Genomic DNA, 23,390 nt, shown 5'->3' on the forward strand with positions numbered 1-23,390 from the left:
CTAGATGCCATAGTGATACATATTAGTTTGAACCATATATTATTATATATTGTAAGATATTACGTTGTGCTGCAGGCCGAGGGAATCCCTGCCGGTGTGTATACACATGGTATACACTCCGTCCGGGATCCCTAGCGACGCTGTAGAAAACTGACATGTCAGTTTTCTGCAGGACGCTGTTCACTGCATAGTGGCTGCAGAAAACCCTGTCAGTTTACATAATGGAGCGAGCGGCTCCGGCCGCACGCTCCATTGTGTGCAGTGGGGAGTTCTCATCCGGGCGTGAACGGATGCGCCCGCATCAGAACTCATTGCAAACAACGTCGCTAAAGGTTACCTGGCCGGTGCTGCAGTACTGGCCAGGATGATCTTTTCTGAGACTGGCCATTCCATGACCCCGCCAAATGTGAACCTAGCCTTATATTATATAATATATTTATATTATATCCTACTTTGATACATATACTTTGAACCAAGTCCATATATGAAAATTTGAATTACAATATAAAGGACACAGCATGGATACATGTCCCTCACTAAATATAAGCTGATCCTACAATGTTGCTTAGGACAGTGTTAACTGGGCTCCACTATGATGTCTGCCTGGCAGTATGACAGCAGGAACTGGGATTGTTGCATTATTAATTTTCATTTGTATTTACCACTTGGTCCCATCATGAAACATCCATTTCCCATTAATCACCGATTGCCTGGATGTGGAATTGGTTCCAAGCCTGTAATTATATGTCTGTCGTTACAAGAACAATCTACTTGTTTCATCAACTCAGACACACATTTGGGGTAATCTCATTTTCCACCTAATGGAAACAACTTAAGAAAATGACCACCTTAGAGGAGACAGCAATCTGCAATTGTTACTTGTGAGAATTGTACAGAACACGGCAGCAAAATTCATGGTGGTGGAGCTGATTAATCTAACAAAGTAATTATGACAAGTGATGGAACATGTTGGATGCAAGGTCGTTTATTCCTATAGTGTTATAGGTCTGCATAGAGCAGGGCTAGGGATTCTTGGCTCTCCAGCTGGTGCAAAACTACTAAAGCTTTAGCTGTCCAGGCATGGTGGGAGTTATAGTTTTGCAACAGCTGGAGAGCCAAGGTTCCCTACCCTTGGTATACACAGTTTCTTAGCTGTACTTAATAGGGAATGGTACTTTACCTGCATCAGGCCAGCATCTCGTCATGGTGGTAGTCACACATTTTGTTGCATATTTGTTGCAGAAGTTTCGGTGACTGCCCCATTACTTTGAATGGAGCTTACGTGTTCTTGCAGCAGAAACAACTCCATTCTGATGATTTGAGCTAATATTTTTTAGGCTGACATTTCTGCAATAAATTAGACATGTGACTATACCCTTAGGGTGGTATTACACGGAACGATTATTGTTTGAAAAATCGTTCGGATTTGAACGATAATCGTTTAGTGTAATAGCAGACAACAATTAAACGACCAATGAGAAATCGTCAGTCGTTTAATATAATTTGGACCTATTTTTATCGATGATCGTTTACATGTAATAAGACGTCGTTCGTAGTGGCAGAGAACGCAGTGGCGACGACAGGACGGACGCAATAACGATCATAAGTAACAATCATCGTTCAGTGTAATTGGGTGTACGATTTCGCCATAGCGGTCGTTTGAGTTCGTTGATCATCGAAAAATCGCTTCGTGTAATAGTACCTTTAGGCTATGTTCATACAATGTACTTTTTATGAAAAGAACGGCCATTGTTTTCATAGGGAAATGTGTTGCATTGAAGTCAATGCAAACAACGGCCGTTGTTCACACAATGTATTGTTTACTGCTGCGGCCATTGAAATAATTGACGTCAATTATTTCCAGCCGCTGTTGCTTTGAAAATTTCATTGAAATCAATCCACAACAGCTGCTGTTTGACATTCAATACAATAGCCGCTGTCTGTACATTGAACAGGGGAATCAAACCATACTTACTTGGTGCCTCTTAGTTGCCATTTCTAATAGTCATTAAGGACTAATCTGTATCTGCTATTTAACCATTTAAATGCAACTTTCAAGGCTAACAGTGCCATTTAAAGGGGGACTCCAGCCAAAGAAACTTCTATAGGAAAAAATCCTAATCCTTCTAGTACTTATAATCTGCTGTTTGTCCTGCAGGAAGGGGTGTATTATCTCCAGTCTGACACAGTGCTCTCTGCTGCCACCTCTGTCCATGTCAGGAACTGTCCAGAGCAGGAGAGGTTTTCTATGAGGATTTGCTACTGCTCTGGACAGTTCCTGTCATAGACAGAGGTGGCAGCAGAGAGCACTGTGTCAGGCAGACACTTCCTGCAGGACATACAGCAGCTGATAAGTACTGAAAGACTGAAGATAATGCACCACTTCCTGCAGGGCATACAGCAGCTAAGCTTTTTAATAAAAATAGTGGAGGTCTGCTGCACCTAACCAGTACGAATGGAATCCACCCTCTTCGAATGCACCACTGTCCCAGCGCTAACGGGATATAAATAAATGAATAAATATATACCAATATAGTAGGCTCTCCAGAAGCGGGTGATAAGTTGCAAAAATTATAAAGACATAATACTTATGCACCTGTGTAGATTATACATCAACATTTATTACTAAAATTCATATAGAGTGTTTGGTCCGAATCTCATCAGCCGATCATAGCTGTAAAAAACCCATAACATAAGTAAAGCTTATGACAAATGACAATCTAGATACATAGAAGATTCATAAAATTCATATCCAGTAAAAGAATAAAAATAAAAAAAAGATGAAAAAATGAAAAATATATATAAAAGAGTATATGTGTGAAAAGAGCCTGGTGATGTTACCTGCGCCGGGCCCAGCGCAGATACCTCACTTAAATGGATTTAGCAGTATTCCCGAATCCCGATGTCTGACATGAGCTCGTATCGCTGTTAAGCCGTTGTAGTAGTTATGCTTATGCCTTGGTAAGATAGTCTCTCCTTTCAGGTTTTACACATTAGAGGTATATAACTCTTGTTGATCACGTGTCATAAAGGGTAGTTGTTCACGTGTTATAGAGGGTAGTTGTAATGTAAACAGCAGACCTTGTAATCATGTATGGTTCATAGCCGGTAGCTATTCAAGTAAAATGAAAGTCAAATAAATAGTGGTGGAGTATCCACCTCTCACCCTGTTGGTGGTAGCTCTCACGGTCAGATGCGGTATTGTAGCGGTAGTCCGTGCCTCGGTCTGTTCGGCCTCTATGAGATCTGTGCAGTCAGATTCATTGAGTTCTATGGCCCATCTGTTTCTGATCCATTTGGGGACATGATCCATGCTGCAACAAAACAATGAAGCCATTGTGCGTCTGTGTCACCTATCTAACAAGGGGTCCCTGCAAATGCAGACAGGAACTGAAACACATTTGTAATCCTGTTCGCAGTTTCGGGTCCGTAATTACAGACAGTGTTACTAATGTGTGAATGGGATCTAAAGATGCATCCACACATACAGGATCTGCTCCAGATTTGCAGATATCGATGTAACTAAATGCATCAATCTGCATCCGATCCTGTATGTGTAACAGCACTCTTAAATGAAAAATAAATGTCTGTAAAATTTTCCTAGAATGAACAAGTCGCCCTCTTTGGCCATCCCAAATGTTTGGAGGTATGATTATGGACCTATACTATACCTCAAAAAACATGTTTGAAACGCGTCAAATGGTGCATTTTGTCTTTAAAGGGGTTATCCAGCACTACAAAAACATGTCCACTTTTCCCCCTCTCCTGTCTCCAGATTGGGTGGGGTTTCCAACTCCGTTCCATTAAACTAAATGGAGCTTAAAGGGGTATTCCCCCCAAAATTATTTTTGCATTAATACGTTGCCCACCCGTAGCTTTCCATCTTTCCGTAATAAGTTATTACGGATTCTGCACAGTTCTGCTGTTATCTAGGTGCCCCCACCCCCATGGATTGCATAGAATCATCAGCTCTCAGTCCACTCCGACACCGCTCCCTGCTCCTGGCCCCGACCCTCCGAGACGGCATCACGTGTCCTGCATCTCTTCAATGGGCCGGGTTATCGCTTCTAACCCAGCCAAATCGAAGTGATGGAGGACACTGACAGCGGTGGCTGCTGTTAGAGAGGGAGACAGTGATCAGTGCAGCTGAAACTGTCTCCCTTTCTAACAGCAGCCACCCCGTCACCCGAACCGTGTGCCCCCAGCCCCAGAGCTCATCCCCTGACTATGCCCCCTCACTCGTGTCGGCGCTTATCGGCAACCTTCCCCCCGTCACCAGCGGCTACCGCCCCTCACTGGGCTCATTTGTGGAACTTCGGCGGCGCTTACCGGCAACCGCCCTCCGGGCCCCCACACACCCGCTGGTGTTATTAGCGGCATTGGCGCACTCCCCCGTTATGGTTGTGCACAGACCCGGTCACTCACGCCACCCCTGACATCCGCGGCGGCTCACCCTGCGGGTCATTCGTGGCGGGGTATACAGGCGGCACCCCATACCCCTCCGCCCCGTGAGGGCCGCGGGTGACAGAGGTGCCGCTGGACTCAGGGGTGCCGCGAGTGACCGGGTCTGTGCACAATCATACGGCTGATGCTGGGAGCGGGAGACTGTTTTCACAAGCGCCGCACTGTACTGAAGCAGCCATGTGACACTGTCAGTACAGCGCGGCGTTTATGAATACAGTCGTCTCCCGCTCCCAGCATCTAATTACAGATGCTGTCCAGCCGCAGGGAACTCTGTTACTGGCATCCCACTTACTAACCCGCAGCGGCATCCCCCCCCCCCCCGGCAATCTCAGAATCCCCCCCGCCCCCGTTAACTCACCCACGGCGGCGAGAACCCCCCGCACCCGGAAATCGCCCGGCCCGCGGCAAGCGCCCCCAGCAGTCCCCCCGGTAACTCACTAGCAGCGCCGGCATTCCCCCGCACCCAGCAAGCACCCATAGCAATAACCCCCCCCCCCGCACCCGGAAATCACCCAGCCCGCGGCAAGCGCCCCCAGCAGTCCCCCCGGTAACTCACTAGCAGCGCCGGCATTCCCCCGCACCCAGCAAGCGCCCATATAACCCCCCCCCCCCCGCACCCGGAAATCACCCGGCCCGCAGCAAGCGCCCCCAGCAATCCCCCCGCCCTCCGTAACTCACATCACACCCCCCCTAGATACAACCCCCCCCCCCTATTTCACTCAACTCTGCTGCATCACACAATCAACTCTACTATATCACACAATCAACTCTACTATATCACACAATCAACTCTACTATCAACTCTACTATATCACACAATCAACTCTGCTGCATCACACAATCAACTCTGCTGCATCACACAATCAACTCTACTATATCACACAATCAACTCTGCTGCATCACACAATCAACTCTGCTGCATCACACAATCAACTCCACTAAATCAGACATCAACTAAATCAACTCTACTGTTTTGCTCACTCAACTCTGCTGTATCACTTATTCAACTCTGTTATACAACTCACTCAGCTCTGCTACAGCATGTACCAATCAGACATTAGCATTGCATGATGGGAGATGTAGTTTTCTGGCCGGCACCATGTTGGATATGGTTGGGCTTTTTAAAAAACTTGTAACTATGGAACGGAAGCAGCTAGAAAGACGGGAGATGGCTCAAAATACTCAGGGGGACTTGGTGAGTAAGACTGGCTAGGTTTGGGAGCATTTTATTTTTTTAGCTCTTGGGGGGAATACCCCTTTAACTGCAAACCGCACCTGAACTGGAGAGAAGAGAGGGGGAAAAGGGACCATGTTTTTGTAGCGCTGGAGAACCCCTTTAACCCATTCGTCCTATGAAATGTCCGGGATGAAGGCTGGACTTTACTTTGATCAGTGTGTGCTGGATTCATCCTTCTTCGTAGTGACTATACCTCATTCCTCATACTTATCTTGTACATATCTAGAATCTGTAAAATAATAAATTTCCAATGTTCCACTATTTGCAGTATGAGAGCACTTTATTTGGGAATCCTGAGATAATAAATGGGTTTCCCTTGTTCAGGACTCTCATCTCTCAACCAGAATAGACAGTGGTCGGAAAGAGAGTCTCTGGGTCTGGAGGACCTGTCCTGTCACATTGCTTTGTGTAATGCTTAATGTCCCTGGTGATGGCGCCGCAGTGAAATTTAACCCCTACTGCCAGGATTTCGCTCAGATTTACAGCTGATCACTAGGAACCCGTGCAGGAAGACTCATTGTAATAAGTTTATTGTCAGAGTACTCTCCTATAAAATAGCAATTGCCTAGATGGAGCCTGGGTTATTCATATTGATCTATTCTACCATCTTACCGTAGACGTCAAATTTTAACAATAAGGTTCTGTTCACACTGACATTAGAGGCTCTATTCAGACTGTCCATCAAAAGCCTTTGCAGATGTGACAGAGAGAATGCCACTGCATTCAGCGCTATTCTTCTCACCAAAAGAACACGACCACAATGGAACCCTAGGGACCCCAGTATGAGTCAGCGAGGCCTGTTGGCTGCCAGAGGCAATGGATAGAAGGAGCTGTGACTTCATTTATAAATGGAAGCCACACAACACTGTCTGAATAGAGTCTGATCACTGCGCAAATAGGTAAAATAGTTTTTGAAAATAAGATGACTTATTAAAATTTTATTAGATGGAATTTATCGAAATCTTGTGCATATACTGTATATATATGGAAATATTGTCCAGTAAGCTGCCTCAGTATGAGCGGATGATTGGGAAGCGACATTTAAGCCTGCCCTTATATCATCAGATCGATACGTGTGGCCTTTCTACGTGACATTTGAAGAAGAAGATGTTGCTGATGAATCTAGTTTTATTATGTGTCTGTGTTTTGTAATTCATACTGGTGTACTATGGGTGTGATGGGCTCAGTATCTCCTTCCTACGAACAATAAACTACATGTTAGCAGTCCGTGCCCTACAGATAAATAAGTGTGTGCGCCAGAATTGTTGGCACGTGTTATTAGACAGATTTCTAAGACAAATTGGAGATTTCTGGCATACTCCCCATATGCATAAAATATGTTGAGTGTGCCGTATACATTAAATGAATGCCACATACTGATTCTTTGGAAGCCATATGGTATAATCCATTTCCCATCATAAAAAAAGATGCATTGCAACATTTTTTTTCTAGTGCTGTATACTGTTGGCTTATTGAATATGTTTTTGTATTCAGATAAACTAAATGCAATGACACACAAGAAAATGCAGTGTGGGACCAACCTTATGCTTATTATTGATACCAACTATAAGGCAATGTTAATAGCTGAATTTTAAATAAAAAATAAATAAATATACAGTACAAAGGGAATTTTAGACAGTCCATATATTTCCCCTAGACACTATGGTGGACATTTATCAAATAAACCAGTTTGCGCAAAAATCTGCACAATTTCCCTGGTGTACGCCCTGCTTGCCCACTGGGCGGGCATGGGGGTGAAGCACAGCAGGGAAGAGGCGTGGGCTCATCCAGCACCTGATTTATCATGATTTATGCATGGTTCCGTGCAGATGTAGATTTCAGTGCAAAAATTGAAAATTGCAGCAAACTACATGTGTCAGGCCTCATCGAATATACTCTCCCCCCCCCCCCTAGTGAACACATAATAAGACCTGTTCTAGAATTTTAGTTTTTTTAGCCAACCATTTAATCAAATAGAATGTACCAACTGACCATGTTAAGGTGACCCCACAAAAAGTTGTACCCTTTACTTAGCTATTGGCCTCTCTTGGACTATAAGTCTACAAAAATGGGCATATAGGCTAAAAGGAGGTAGCAACACACCACACGTGACACAAAAAAGCAGACGAATAGCCAGCACCCCACTCACACTTGTTCACACAATGCAGTTTGCACGCTGCCGTGGCTAACAAGCAGAGTTTGCAGCACTGTTCAGCAGGCTCAGGTCCTGCCAGATTTACTAAGAGGTGAGGCGAGGTGAATGGAGGTGGGGCTTTGTTTAATATTGGCGTATGAGTACAGCAGCCTGGATGAATCTCCCTTTTAGTGTCCCACTGCTGGTGCCCTCAGCAATCAGCTGCCACCACAGGAGAACACAAGCATTACAAAGAGCCTATTCCAATCAATAGGTTTTATATTTAATGCAGGACAATACAGGTCTTCCTGAGGAAGAGACACTGCGCTGATATGCGTTTGAGACTGCGCTGTAGGCATGTTTGTGTTTCAATTATATGTTTTTGCATTTGTCTGAGCTCTCTCTAAATACTGTCCTACTCCTTCTACTTTGATTATTGATTTATCTGCCACACCCGTCTCTTCCCTGCTGAGTTCCTTCCTTTATAACCGTGACACCAAGACTTGTGTCCCCCTCCTCAGGACCACAGCAGTCAGGCTCCCCATCATCAGCCATTTTCCCCTATCCTGAAGATTAGGGACAACGCCCTTTTCAGCAGATACAGCTACCTTTGTCAAGGCACTTTTGAAGCCGATCTATGATCCTACCCTTGATAAAATAAATATTTCAGCATATAACTAGTTTTGGCTAAAAGATAATGGCACTAAAATGGCAGCCCCTCTATTCACTAAAAATTAACCAAACATCCCTGTTCCACCATCTCACTACTGTATCTTACACCAGGTTTACTAGCAGCGTTTACTACTTCAGTGCTTTGCATCAAGTAGCTGTCCAGCCTCATGATACCAATGCTTCCTGATGTGAGAATAGATTTCTCAATATGCTGCAAGTTGTAGCGTCCTAGAAGCTGGAGAGACAGAGGTTATCATTTGCAGACCAGAGCACCACACCCAATACCACCCATAATTCTTTCTTATTTAATAGAGCTCAGATTCTTAGTTCAGCACTCTGGACAGCAACTACAATCCTCTTCTTGGAGTGCACTATAGTAAGGGCTCATTCCTACGTCCTGTATTTTATGGATGCTACGGACGGGAAAGCCCTGTAGTGGAGATTTATCAATATCATGCTGGGAGCGGGGAAACTGTTTCACAGTGTGACTACAGTGCTGCAGAGATTCAAACAGTTTCCCAGCTCCCAGCATGATCATTCCGGGTGGGGAAACACTCCACTAGAGGACTTCCCCGTCCATTGCATCTGTAAAATACAGGACATAGAAATAAGCTCTTACTCTCATGGTTGGTCCAGAAATACTTGTAATTTTCAATATCTAACAAAAATTGAAAAAACAACATAAAAACAGAAGGGAAAAACTGGTGAGGGTTCAGGGGTTGAGTTTAGTATTTACTTTTTCATTTTTACAGGTCCTCAACTGTCGGCAAGTTTGTTAAACATTTTAGAGAAAATGTCTTTAATAAGTATTACTAAGTTGATGTAGAAGCCTAGAAGTGAATCAGTTTAATGGACATACTATATGGATATACAATAGCAGGTCCATACATCCACCATATAGACATAGAGGACAAAGTATGCAGAAGGTCCATACATCTACAATATATATATGGAAGCATGCAGCAGGTCCATAGACCTACCATATAGGCATAAAAGATTAGGCATGTGGCATGGCTATAGACCCACCACATAAAAGGCTAAACATGCTATAGGTCCATTAACCTAAGTATGCAGCAGGTATAAAGACCCAATATATCGACATAGAAGGACATGAGCAAGAATCCTGATGGACCCTATCAAAGAAAATGGGAACTGTTGGGTTCTGTTTATGTCTATTGGGGCAGTGGACTGTTAAGCTCTGTTTACCAGTGCAAAATGTTTTCCAGTGCGATATGGTGATACACAAAAGGGGACAAGACAAACTTACATACAAGGGATAGTCAACAGGCCGGGGTCAAAACCAAATGGGCTGCAAGGTACAAAAACAAAATCTAAGGGAATAGTCAGGTAACAGACCTGAGGCCAGGATAAGCCAAAGTCAGGAAACCAGAAATAGCAGACAGCGAGAGAACACAAGATATGCTATCATGCCTTACAAAGAAGACTAATAGCTGGAAAAGGGTCAACAAACTGAGGAAGTATATATATAGTGAGGTTCCGATCCAGAACGTGATTGGAACAGAGGTCCAGAATACAGCTAGAATGAGTGGGAAGTGAAGATGTCGATCACCTAAGGAAAACCGAGGTTAACTTTGAAGTGGCCAGAAGGAACTCAGCAGGGAGGAGACGGGTGTGGCAGATAAATCAATCAGCAAAGCAGAAGGAGTAGGACAGTGTTCAGACAGAGCTCAGACAAATGCAAAAATATATAATTGAAACACAAACATGACTACAGTGCAGACTCAGCCGCATATCATGAGCAAAGGGCCGCACCAAGCTCCAAATAGGTATGGGCATGATAAAACCTGGTCAAAGCATGCAGCAGCTTCATAGACGCATATACAAAAGACATAAAAGACTATTCAGCAGCCATCCCCAAGATGTCAATGTGGAAATGAGGGGTTTTAGACTATAAAGCACACCCATTTGCATCCTAAACCTCTGTGCCATAAGACTTAATAGCCAACATAACTTTTATATGACCGGGTCACATAAAAGAAGTATAAAGGTTTGGCCGGGTTCTTATTAGTCGTGCTGTGGAACGTGATCACATACTCGCTCTTTCATTGTGTTTTTATTAATTTTCTGGTCACAACATAAATTTTTACATACTCAGGAAAAAAAAGTCACTTAGACAGGTAGTGAACCGGGGAAGATAAAAGGATTAGTTATACCTCAAGAGCTCTGCAGACGCCGCAGGCGACGTGGATCGCTAAAAGCAGGGCGATTATATTTACATCTATTTCAGTGTTCATAATTGATTCCATGCATATGGTGTATGCTATATATATTGGGGCTCATGGATGGGAATGTATAAATCTAGCTAACATAGTGATGCCATATTACTTATATCTTTGTCTCAGTATGTGGGATCTATCTATCTATCTATCTATCATCTCATGTCTGTATATTTATTTATTGGTCAATTATCTTAGTATCTATCTTATATCTCTCCTATTTTCTTAAATCTATCTATCTCCTATCTATCTATCTATCTATCTATCTATCTATCTATCTCCTATCTATCTATCTATCTATCTATCTATCTATCTATCTATCTACCTGTCTTGTTATTCTCTGATATCTACTGTATCCATCTATCTATCTATCTATCTATCTATCTATCTATCTATCTATCTATCTATCTCCTATCTATCTATCTATCTATCTATCTATCTATCTATCTATCTACCTGTCTTGTTATTCTCTGATATCTACTGTATCCACCTATCTATCTAAAAAACTATTGTCGGGCCTTTAATGTCATGTTATTTATCCCAGCCTATTTTTCGACTCACTGGAGTCTTTAAAGGGGTTGTTCATCAAAAAATAATTTTTTTCTTCAAAGCAGCTGGTGTCAGAAAGTGCCAGAGATTTGTTTACATCTATTAAAAAATCTCAAGTCTTCCAGAACTTATCATCTGCTGTATGTCCTGCAGAAAGTGGTATTTTTTCAAGTCTTGAGAACAGGAGAGGTTTTCAGTGGGAATTTGCTGCTGCTCTGGACACTTTCTGTCAGGGACAGAGGTGTCAGCAGAGAGCAGTGTGTCAGACTGGAAAGAATACACCACTTTCTGCAGGACATACAGCAGCTGAAAAGTACTGGAAGACTGGAGATATTTTATTAGAAGTAAATTACAAATCTCTGGCACTTTCTTGCGCCAGTTGATTTGAAAGAAAAAAGATTTTGGGGAACTACCCTTTTAAACAATTTAAATAGCCCCAGCTTGGATTAGATATGACCTGATTTCACAAGTGGGAGAAATTTGGGCATTATATGTAGTATTAGGCTATGTTCCCATGTAGTATTAGACCGGCCATTCCGTGACCTGGCCGGATCACGGAATGGACTGTCTCTGAAAAGATCGTCTCGGCTGGATGATCTTTCACGCCGCAGGGTTCTGATGCAGGTGCATCCGTGTGCGCCCGCAACAGAACTCCCCACAGCACACTATGAAACGTGCAGCCGCTCGCTCCATAGCGAGCACTGACAGGGTTTTCTGTGGCCACTATTCACTGAATAGCAGCTGCAGAAAACTGACATGTCAGTTTTCTATGGTACCGCAAGAGATCCCGGCCGGAGCATATACTATGTGTATACACTCCAGCCGGGATCCCATAGAAGATAAGGCAGCGTGTCCTTTTGTACAAAGTACGGCCGTTGTAGCAGATTGCAACAATGGCCGTACATTTACGAAAAGATACGCTGTGGGAACATAGCCTCATGCTCATTACATGACTCACTGCTGTCCTTTTTCTTGTTGTTGTGAGATGGTCGCATGAAAAGGGTCGGTGTGGATTATGACTAGCGATGAGTGAACTCACCAAACCTTTGAGTTCTGAGACCTGAACTCTCTGCATTTACCTGGACAAGTTGGATGCTGCTCTACAGAGTCCAGGAAAATATAGATCCAGCCTATGGCCTAGGGCTATATCCATGTTTTCCAGGACTCCTTAGGGCTGCATCCAACTTCTCCAGCCAGCGGGAGTCATATGCCGAGCATTTGGGTTTGGATGAACCTGAATGTTCGGCAAGTTCGCTCATTACTCATGTAATATAAGGACTAGACAATGACTCAGGGCAGACTGGGATTCTTGCTAGTTAGTTATTCACATTGGTTAGTGCCAACATGAAAGGGACCCTCACCCCTCTGAAAGGGCAAGTGTGTGGAAAAAATCCCTTTAATTGTGACAGCTGCTGTAAGATGCTCTATAGACAGGACTTAGTGTGTTCCTCCTCAATGGGCTGGTATGGGGAACAATATGAAGCATTTACTATATGCAGATGGGGTTTATGGTGTCTACTTGGAGTGCTGAGAGTGCTCAAGCTGCCTCTGGTATAAACTTGTTAAAAAAAGAGTTCATCATGTCAAAGTCAAAGAGAATCATGTCATTAAGTCACATCATGGATATGGAGCAATGAGTGTTATTTGCATATACTGCATGCTACTCCGCACATTGATTAATGGGCACAATATTGGCATCCACTAGAACATGTGAGCCCCCCTGATCTATTTTATTAAACACTTGCATTCTCCATGAAATAACAATTCCGGAGCTTATTGTTTCCTTTTAATTTTGCATATTATTTTCCCTCTGTTATTTTTCCTGGAAATGTATTAAAAAACGGATTGAAAAACTGATGCATTTGTGTGCATCAGTTTTAATAATTTTTTCATTGACCTTCATTATTAAAAAAAAAAAAAGCACAGATCGAAACGCATCCATTTTTTTTTTACATTCACAAAAAACGTACCTGACCTAATTTTTTTGTATGTTAAAAAAAGGCCCGTTTTGATCCATTTTTTTAGAATGGAAGTCAATGGAAAAATGGATCAAAACGGATGCACACAAATGCATCCATTTTTCCAGTTGCAAAAACTGATTTAAAAATGGATTGGAAAAACGTAGTGTTAATGGTGTTTGTCCCTACAAACTCTGACATTCCAGTGCTTTCCACTTTTACGGGTTCTCAAAAAATACAGACGATGCTACAGATGCACTATGGATACAAAATATTGTCCAACAAAATACAGTGGTGCCTTGGATTATGAGCATAATTCGTTCCGGGCCGCGCTTGTAATCCAAATCTACTTCTAAACCAAAGTAAATTTCCCAAAAAGAAATAATTGAAATGCAGACAATTGGTTCCACACCCAAAAAAATAGTTTATTTTATTCTGAATAACATGTAAAACAAATGAAACAAACATTTAGAAACAGCAGAATATGTGATATTATAAATTACTGTACAGTAATGGAGAGGATGGGAATCACAAGGGCGGACAGAGACTGCAGGGAGCATGAAGGAATGAGCAGGACATATGTGGGCACATACTGTACATGCTGCGCTCTCTGTCCGGGGAGAGAGGGGTTACAGCTATGGAGAGATTACCTCCACAGTCCTGTCCCCTGATGTGAGCCCCAGCCTGAAGTGGATCTGCTGTGATTTGGAAGGTGAGGGAGACTTCCTGGGTCAGAGTACAGTGCTGTAGACCCCGCTGTGCAGACCATGCCCCTCCTCCACTCCAACTCCCACCCAGTACAGGGAGCTCTTAAACCAAAGCAATGCTCTTAAACCAAGTCAAAATTTTAAAAAACTGTAAGCTCTTCTTGCAAAGCGCTCTTTAACCAAGTTACTCTTGGTTACAGGTACCACTGTATACTGATGTGACAAAAGGATTGGTATTACTCAGTTATCATTTTATTCCATCTTCAAGGAGAAATAACAAAGGAGAGAAGCAGATAATTTAAAAAAAATCTCTGGTTATTTAACTGAGAAAAGGAGTATTTATTCTGCATGTACCACCCTGCTGCCCTTTAACTGTGTATTTTATTTTTGTCATTTTCTATTCACAAAATATGTTTCTAATGCTTTTTTATGCTTCCATGGAAATTTTGTAAACAGGTTTTACCTTTTTCTCCTCTTTTTATTTAGATGTATAAATAACCATAAAATCGGGAAACTAATGTAAATGGGGTAGTGTACTGTCTGCCCTGGAGCCCTCGTCCTCCCACCAGTCCTCCGCATAGAGACGCTCCTACAGTAATTTATCTTTGTTAAGAGGATCTGGGGTGAAGTCGTAGACATAACCACTTTATTATCCTGAGAAAACAGCTTTCCCCAATGGGAGCTGCTTCTACCTAGCAACATTGGGAACCTATTTTCTCTGTCTTGGCAACAGCCGGGGAGTTCCAGCTACTAATCTGCCATGGACACAGTGTGCCGCCTTATACTACCTTCCCGCTGCTTCACTGTTGTATAATGTCACTTTAACAGCCATTAATTACACTATGAAAATAATGCCTTCAAGCCCTTAGGCGAAAGTGCACCATCACAGTCCCCCACTGGTGTACTAAATGAAGAGCCAAGAGGGGGATTGTGACTCATTCCGGAAAGGTTACATGTAATAACATTGCTTTGTTATCCCCCCCTGTTCTCATTTGGTGCAGACTTTACTTTTAGTCTGAACGGTTGTACTGAAGGCTTGGATCCCCTTGTTTTGCAGCTTTTCGCTTTATGTTCGCAAGAACTAAAATTAATGGAAGTCTTTAGCTTTTTGGTTATAAGTTTATGGACTATGAGGCCAGGGCCCAATATAGAATCTTATCCTGTGCACAGTTATATCTGTATTAGGTTTGTGGTTTTACCAGGATTTATTAGTTATAGGGAGAAGAGGAAGGATCCCTGTATAAATGCTCATACAAGTGCCTGTATTATAACAGTGTAAAGGGTAAAAGTTGACAAAATCATTAATATTTTGCTGCATAATACAATCATTACATTTGCACGATGATTGATTTTCTTTTTGGGAAGAAATAACAGAGTGGTGCACCCTTAAAGGTGCTGCTCTTTAGGTTATGGCCGATGAAGTATTGCATCGTATTGTATCAGTCTTCAGATAAGTACACGGTCAAGGTACTGAGCGAAAAGTAAAAGTTTAATAAAATGTTTAAAGTTGTAATAAAGAAAAAAAATTCTTTATTATTAAAATTATTATTAAAAAAAAACTATGAAAAAAGTATACTTAACTTGTTTTGCCAAAATAGAATTCAGGAAAAGTTTTTCCAAGATTTTAAGGCAGTGCGAAGCTAACCCTAGCCTACTTTAGTATAAAATGTATGGACACCATTAGAAGGAGAATGACTCTCATTGAAGAGACACAGTGGTGTATTTTCAGGCAATGCCCATTGGAAAAGTATGCGGATAGCTCTCATTCAGAAGGAAGAAAACTCATATTCATATCAGCATAACTAGATTCTCGAATGGAAGAAATATCCAGCAACTTGCTGTTGACCAATCTATACGTCTTTATTGTATAAAAACACACGCTCCAAAATCTACAGACCAACGTGTTTCAGGCTTGTAGGCCCTTAGTCATGGTATAATAACAAGATGTGGGATGGGGTCATGTGACTCCCAAACTCCGCCCATATCACAAACATATTAAAAACCTGCATAGTCTAAAAAAATAAGGAAAAACAACAAGCGTTTGTGGGCACAAGTGCTATTTTATATATAAACGTATATATCTAAACATTATTACATATTAGAGAGACAGTATTACAAATCACATTATACCTGATGTTAAACATATTTATAACACCTATATTACATGTATTGTCATGGCACATATTCACACTGGGCTTGATAGACATAACCCATATTCACACTGAACTTAGTGGATATATCACCTTTTCACACTGATCTTGATTCGGTGTGGTACCTGTTGCCACTAGGCTTAGTGGGTATAACACCCATTTACACTGAGCCTAGAAAGCCTATATTCATACTAGGCTTTATAAGTAGGGCACTTATTCACACTGACAGACAGCAGATCCAAGCACAGGTGAATGGTTCCCGGCACTAGTGGTGAGCCGTTGACTTTCTGCATTAACCGGATCTCGTTCTAAAGTAAGGGTATGTTCACACTACGGAATTTGCGGGGAATTTCAAGCGGAGTCCACTCTGCTTGAAATTCCTTGCTGATTCTCTACTGTGTATGTGAACATACTCTAAGAGTTGCCAGTCTGTACATAGTTGTCTCGGGGTCTGACCCTCATCTGTACAGAACATTGAATGATGTGTTGGAGGGGGAAATATATATGGTCTATTAGGGCAAATATACATTAAAGAGGATGCCCCACCCCACTGAAAACCCTTCTAGGAGCTAGAATGGAGAATTGCCCTTTAAGAGCTCTGGCAGACTGGCCGCTCGTCCAGTACATGGTCAGCTATTTATATGCTAAATCGAATGATAAATTGCCCCTTTGTGTCCCGTAACTTTTTCAATCCTATTATGATGCTGCTGTGTCTCAGACCTCTCCTATAACATTACATTTGCCAGTAATGGTGAGTAGCTAAGTGGCAGACATCCTCTCGGTGCGCCCGTCATGCTCCGGACTGTACACGTTAGGAGACATCCTGTTATGTTTCTGACTTTCTTCTTACAGTATTATATAGAGCAATCTGTGGAGGGGGGGTTCTACTGATCCCGGCCTTGTCCTAAGAAACCCTGTACAGTCATTGCACATTCTAGTCCTGCAGGGACGACTTACATTTTGTTTAGCTGGGTTATATTTTACTAATGCATAAGCATTAAAATGTCTACATGCGATATCTGGGAGGGTTTAACCTATTAAAACTGCATCGGAAATAATCCCAGGCAAATTTGGGCTCTGGTACAAGGATTTGATAATCCCTGTGCTGCATGTTGTTGCTGCTGAGTGATGAGAAGAAGTTGGAGCAGAGACAGAAGTGGGTCAGGATGGCCTTATCCTTCTCTTATGAAGGCTCCTCTGTGCCTGGTGCCTTCAGTGTCAGCGTCTCTGTCTGTGGAGTGGCTTAAAGGGTTTTTCTGAGACTCAAATATTGTTTGTTTTCTGGGGTTGTATGCCCAGGATAGTCTATAAACCTCTAAGTGAGGGGGCTATGGAGCACCACTAAGGGTAAATGCCTCTTTTTATGTGATGAGCGCAACTCAAAGTTGGATGCAGTCTAGGGAGTCCTGAAAAACATGGATATGGCCTAGGGCTGTATCCATATTTTTCAGACAGCCATAGGGCTCCATCCAACTTCTTCAGCCACGGTAATCAAATGCCAAACGATTGCACTCAAGCATGTTCCAGTTGCGGTCATTGTGACTCTTTATTGTTTTTACAGACACTTTAACATTTATTTAGTATTCCAACTTACAACTATACACATAGGGGGAGAATTATCAAACATGGTGTAAAGTGAAACTGGCTCAGTTGCCCCTAGCAACCAATCAGATTCCACTTTTCATTCCTCACAGACTCTTTGGAAAATGAAAGATGAAATCTGATTGGTTGCTAGGGGCTGACCATCAAGTGACCAACTGACCATCAAGTGAACACATCACCTATCCCATGTAAGTAAATTGTAAATGTAGATTTTGAAAAAATTTCTTTGAAGGAGAAGTCCAGGGGGTGCAATTATTTTGTGAGAAGACAGGAACACGATAACCACAACTACTAACCCGTCCCTGTGCCTGTCCAGTGCCAGATTGTTAATCAGGGACCCCTGATCTTCCTCTCAGCCGAAGTCATGAGACTAGGCTGATTGACAGCTTGCACAGCCAGTCAGTGACTGGGGCAGGATGCTGCACTATAATTCCATCCCCAAGTCCAAGTCTAAAAGAGTGCCATGTCTATATTCATATTTATTTATTTATGTATGTTTTCATAAATAAATAGAAATCCTGGAATCACATGACTGTAATAAAAAAAATTGCAGGGGATAAACCGCCTATACTTATTTACACTAAAAATGAGAAAACGCCAGAAAAACTGCCAAACAGTTTTGTGGATTTTTTGTGACATTTTTTTCAGCCAAAAAAAAGTTTGCATCTGAGGGAAATCAGAAATGCAAAAAAAAATTCGAGGAATTCTCTTTGTGTGCAATTGATTCTAATGTGCATTGTGTAATCCTTCATTTCTCCTGTGGTGGCGCTGTAGAGAAAATACTTCCAAGTATCCAAATTCCCATGCAAATTACTCCTGACTGCTATGGGTTCTTGTCTGTGACCAGCTTTTTTTGTGGATAATTCTAACAAAAAAGAGATTGTTTAAACAATTGCCAAAGTGGTCATTGGAAGAATGGACAACCAGCAGCATATTCAGCATCATCACAGGGGAAATTAAAGGGGTTATCCAGCGCTACAAAAACATGGCCACTTTTCCCCCTACTGTTGTCTCCAGTTCAGGTGCGGTTTGCAATTGAGCTCCATTTACTTCAATGTAACTGAGTTTTAAAACCCCACCAAAACTGGAGACAACAGTAGGGGGAAAGTGGCCATGTTTTTGTAGCGCTGGATAACCCCTTTAAGTTTAACATAGTACCTACTAAAATCAATGGAGTGTCCATGTAATGCATTGATGTGCCATGTCCTCTTGTGAGAGATAATCCTTGAGGCTGATATCACTCAATGTCTCTTCCGAGATGTTTGATTTGACTTTTTTTTTTTTAAGATTCTCTGGCAGGGGGTGTTAAAATGTGGGTGGAGTAGGCAATGGGTTTATCTCACGAAAACAGCCATCTGTCCTCCCTCTGTCACCAGATTACAGAGTAGATTCTCAGCAGAACTGCGACACATGTGATTCCGCATGTTCCATAGGAAGTAGACAGTACCTTATGGGACTGCCATCTGAGCCCAGGACAGGGCAGTCTGCAGTAGCCGGACCCCAATTACTGGGCCCCTGGTCTGTCATTGTACACCCTGAGTGAGTAATGGATGAGCTGGGCTCCATATCACTGATCGATGACATTTGCTGGCATTGGGGAATATGGGGATTATGTAATTTATACTGCAGAAATTGCACATATGAGCCTTTTTATTTGTAGATAGGTTTGTGTGAGTTGTTTTTTATGTATATCTTTATTGAAAATTAATTTTGGAAAAAAAATAAATTGGGGGTGCGAATAGTGTTAGGAGTCAAATTTTTTATGTCTCGCTGATTTCTGCCGCATACCATGATAAATAAAAAATAATAATATATCCAGATGATATTATTCAGGACTTATTATGCAGCATTCTGTGGCCAGATGTGGGTTTATCCGTTCACAGATCGCTGCATAGCCATGAGGTGTCACACAGCCTGCTGCTTTGTTCATTCATTTGATTGATTTATATTAATGTACCTATTTATTAATAGACATTGTGTGTTTTTTGTTTTTCTTTATCAAAACCATCCCAAACTTACACTTTAAAGAAGCAGTTCACTTTTTTTTTTTTGCCCCCCCGGGTAGCCGCTGTCATGTATACTTACATAAGATGATCGGTGTCCCGTTCCCGTCGGTCAGTTCCGTCCCGCGGTGCCGTTCACATCGGGCGCGCGCTCACTTCCGCCGGCGCTGTGACTCCTCTTCTCTCCCTTGTCATTTGAACGCCGGAAGTCACGCGCTTCCATAGAGAATGCATGGAAGCGAGTGACTTCCGGCATATAATCACTGGGCAGAGAAGAGGAGTCACAGCGCCGGCGGAAGTGAGCGCGCGCCCGATGTGAACGGCACCGCGGGACGGAACTGACCGACGGGAACGGGACACCGATCATCTTATGTAAGTATACATGACAGCGGCTACCCGGGGGGGCAAAAAAAAAAAAAAGTGAACTGCTTCTTTAAGGCTATGTTCACACACAGTAAAATAAAATAAAAATACGGCCATGATTTAGAGGTAGAAATACAGCTGTATTTTCATTGTAATAATGTGCTCCATCAAAGTCAAAGGGAAATTGGCCAGCAGCGCACACACTACATAGAATAACATAATTAATTACCACCATCCAAAAAGGGAACATGCTCATTGTTTACGACCTTCTTTTGGAAATTACAGTCATTGTTTTTTATCTTTCCATTAAAAATTACAACTGCATTTAGCTATTTCTGTTTACTAACATAACGTACTATAATTTAAAAAAATCTCCCACTGACTCCCATCTTCCATTGTATTGGAGACATTGGGGTACATTTATGAAAAGGCGAAAATGCCTTTTTTACGCGCAGATAGGGCTGTTTGGCGTAAAATATTTGCAAAGGGTATTTTTGCAATTTTTTTTTCGCATCTGCGCCACCTTCATCAGTTTGGCGGAGAGGGTGCGCTACGGGGGTGCGCCGCATTTATCATTTTTCCGGCAGAAAAATTGTACTGAAACCTATGACAGCTCTGACCTGGCGTAGTTTTCAAAATTTTCGCACGGACAGGCTCCTGAAAAATCCCCTGAGCTCCGGAGCTGCGGGGAAATTTGTAAGCCCGGCGTAAAAACCGCCAGACTTCATAAATGTCCCCCATTGAGGCTATGTTCACACAGCGTTTGTTTTTGGATGTATTTTTTGACAGTCGTCATCTTGAGGTAAAAATACAGTTGTAATTATCAAAATACGGCTGTATTTTCATCTCCAAATTACAGCCGTCCAAAAATACAACCAAAACCAAACATTGTGTGAACAGCCTAAATGATGCAAAAAAACAAAAACAAACAAGTGACATGCCACTTCTTTGTGCATGGTGCTTTTCGAAAGCTCCTATTAAAATCAAGTATTGAGGAAGCTGCAGTGTGAGGCCATGTTCACACACTGGAAGAGACCGGCTGTGTCACGGAATGGCCGGTCTCTGCCCGGATCATCCCGGCCGGCACTTAAGTACCAGCCGGATGATCTTTCCGGCTGCAGGGTTCTGATACGGGCGCATCAGTGCTCGCCTGCATCTAAACCTCCCACAGCACACAATGAAGCAAGCGGCCAGAGCCGCTCGCTTTATTGTGTGAACTGACAGGGTTTCCTACGGCCGCAATTCATTGAATTGCAGCCGCAGAAAACTGACATGTCAGTTATTTGCGGGTCTGCACTGGATCCCGGCCGGAGCGTATACAGTGTGTATGCGCTCCGGCCGTGATCCCATAGAAATGTAGGCAATGTTCTATACTGCATAAAGTACTTTTACGTAGTGTGAACATAGCCTGACACTGCACATGGTTGAGGATATACCCTAGGAGGACTGTTTCTTTCAGACAGCCGCAGCATTAACAGGTGTTTGTTGTTTTTTGCATTCATACTTATAGATATTTAAGCCAAGCTGATAATTTATTATGTAAAACTTTGCTGTATAGAAATTTAGTCAAATCCACGCTCTGCTTATAGACTATCCATGTGCATTGGTTACACGTGACTACAAAAGCTGGTTACTGCTGTGCACCACCTGCATGGACAGATACTTATGTATTCAAGCTCTACTCCTCTGCGTGTTCTCTTTTATGTTATTTACGTTATTTATTTGTTTTTATTGCATTTTAGTCCTTACATTATTTATGCGCTCACTAGTAAGTTTTATGCACTTTTATATATGGTCCTATTTTCAGCAGAGTGCTAATAAATATCACATCACAATTTATGATTCTCTGTATCTTTATTATTATTTTTACTTTATATATTTTTTAATTGATTATTTATTCTTTTCCCTATGGTTGGGTATTTTATGATTTCCACAGTGAGGATTTTATGGCTTCACCATGGGCCATCACATTGGAGCTGCATGCTATATGCATTTAAAGTGTTTTTTATGTTAATGTAATGCATTGATATTTAGTTGTATGGATTTTTTTCTGTCTGATTGAGGAGCACGGCCTTGTTTTCATTGCCATGTTTCTTTGCTCTAATTAGATTTACATTATGGAATGTGTTGGTGTGCTCTTGAGTAGTGCCTATCTTCTTTACAGCTAAGGATAAGTTTGCACTGTGTAAGTGGTTTTGTTTGGAATTATAGGCCAAAAAAAGAACACTGAATGTAGCGTTTTTTTTGCCGTAACACTCCTGTAAAATGACAGACATGAGAGTGGAAAACAGACAGACCCCATTAAATTCAATGGGGTTGGCTTGCTGGGTCATTTAGTACCTTTGTCAGTGCAAATGGCAACTGTGAAGGTGCCTCTGATGCATTGTGAGCATAGCCTAAACTTGTCATACAGTAACTTGAGAGAGTACAAAGTATTGCACCATACATAATGGTCTGCGTTATCACAACTTCTATTGTTTCATTGAATTATCAAGCAAAAAAATCCCTTGTATGAATATGCGAATATATATATATATATATATATATATATATATATATATATATATATATATATATATATATACATACCAATATGATCAGAGTTATACCTGATGTCATTGTCATTGGCAGCTCTAAGTAATTTAAGCTTTTATGGACTTGTTTAGCAATAGAGGCTTCTGATTTATGTAATAAATCAATGTATACCCTATTAGATGTTTAGGAACCCGTAATATAACAAAACCATTGCATGATTTATATGTTTCATTATAATGTGGAATGTTACAAGCTGCTTAAAGGGAAATTACAGCCAAGCTAGTATACATTGCCAAGGACATATGCAATACCTCATGACTTGCCATTGCTATAATATAAGTGTTATATCATGGTATGGTAGTAAAGCCTGGAATATTAGATTAGATTATAAAATCCCGCAGCCGGCAGGGGAAAATTGATGACAAGTATGGATTTACCTCTCCCCGTGCCCACGGTGAACAGCAGGACCGGCCTTGGGACCCCCGTCGGGCTCCTGGATCTCTAGGGATGACACTTCACGACCCAGCTGATGGACTGGCCGCTTAGCCAGTCAGGGACTGGGGCGGGATGCTACTCCAGTCACTGATTGGCTGAGCGGCCAGTTCATCAGCAGGGACAGGCATTTTCGGGTGAAAATGCCTTCCGGCGGGGGGTCCCAGGGCCGGTCCCATCGCTCACCACGGGTCCCGAGAAAGGTAAGTCTATACTTGTAATCCATTTCCCCCCTGCCCCTGCTGGCTGCCTGATTTTATAATCTGCCAGATTTCTCTTTTAGGCCC

At 42.2% G+C, this 23,390-nt stretch overlaps 1 protein-coding gene across 3 annotated transcripts in view; it reads left to right on the top strand.

Moving 5' to 3' along the window:
* The window catches only part of ADD2 (adducin 2), a 70,683-nt gene that overhangs the window by 13,684 nt on the left and 33,609 nt on the right, over positions 1–23,390 (top strand). Inside the window, exon 1 of one of the 3 annotated variants that reach the window (XM_069942763.1) lies at positions 17,881–17,898. The exons of the other annotated variants lie outside the window; for them this stretch is intronic. The gene's annotated coding sequence lies outside the window, so the exon portion shown is untranslated. Of the gene's footprint in view, positions 1–17,880; positions 17,899–23,390 lie in introns of those variants that run through there. 3 annotated transcript variants of the gene reach the window in all.

The sequence above is a fragment of the Dendropsophus ebraccatus genome, chromosome 1, assembly GCF_027789765.1.
Source record: "Dendropsophus ebraccatus isolate aDenEbr1 chromosome 1, aDenEbr1.pat, whole genome shotgun sequence".
In the NCBI taxonomy this organism is placed as follows: domain Eukaryota; kingdom Metazoa; phylum Chordata; class Amphibia; order Anura; family Hylidae; genus Dendropsophus; species Dendropsophus ebraccatus.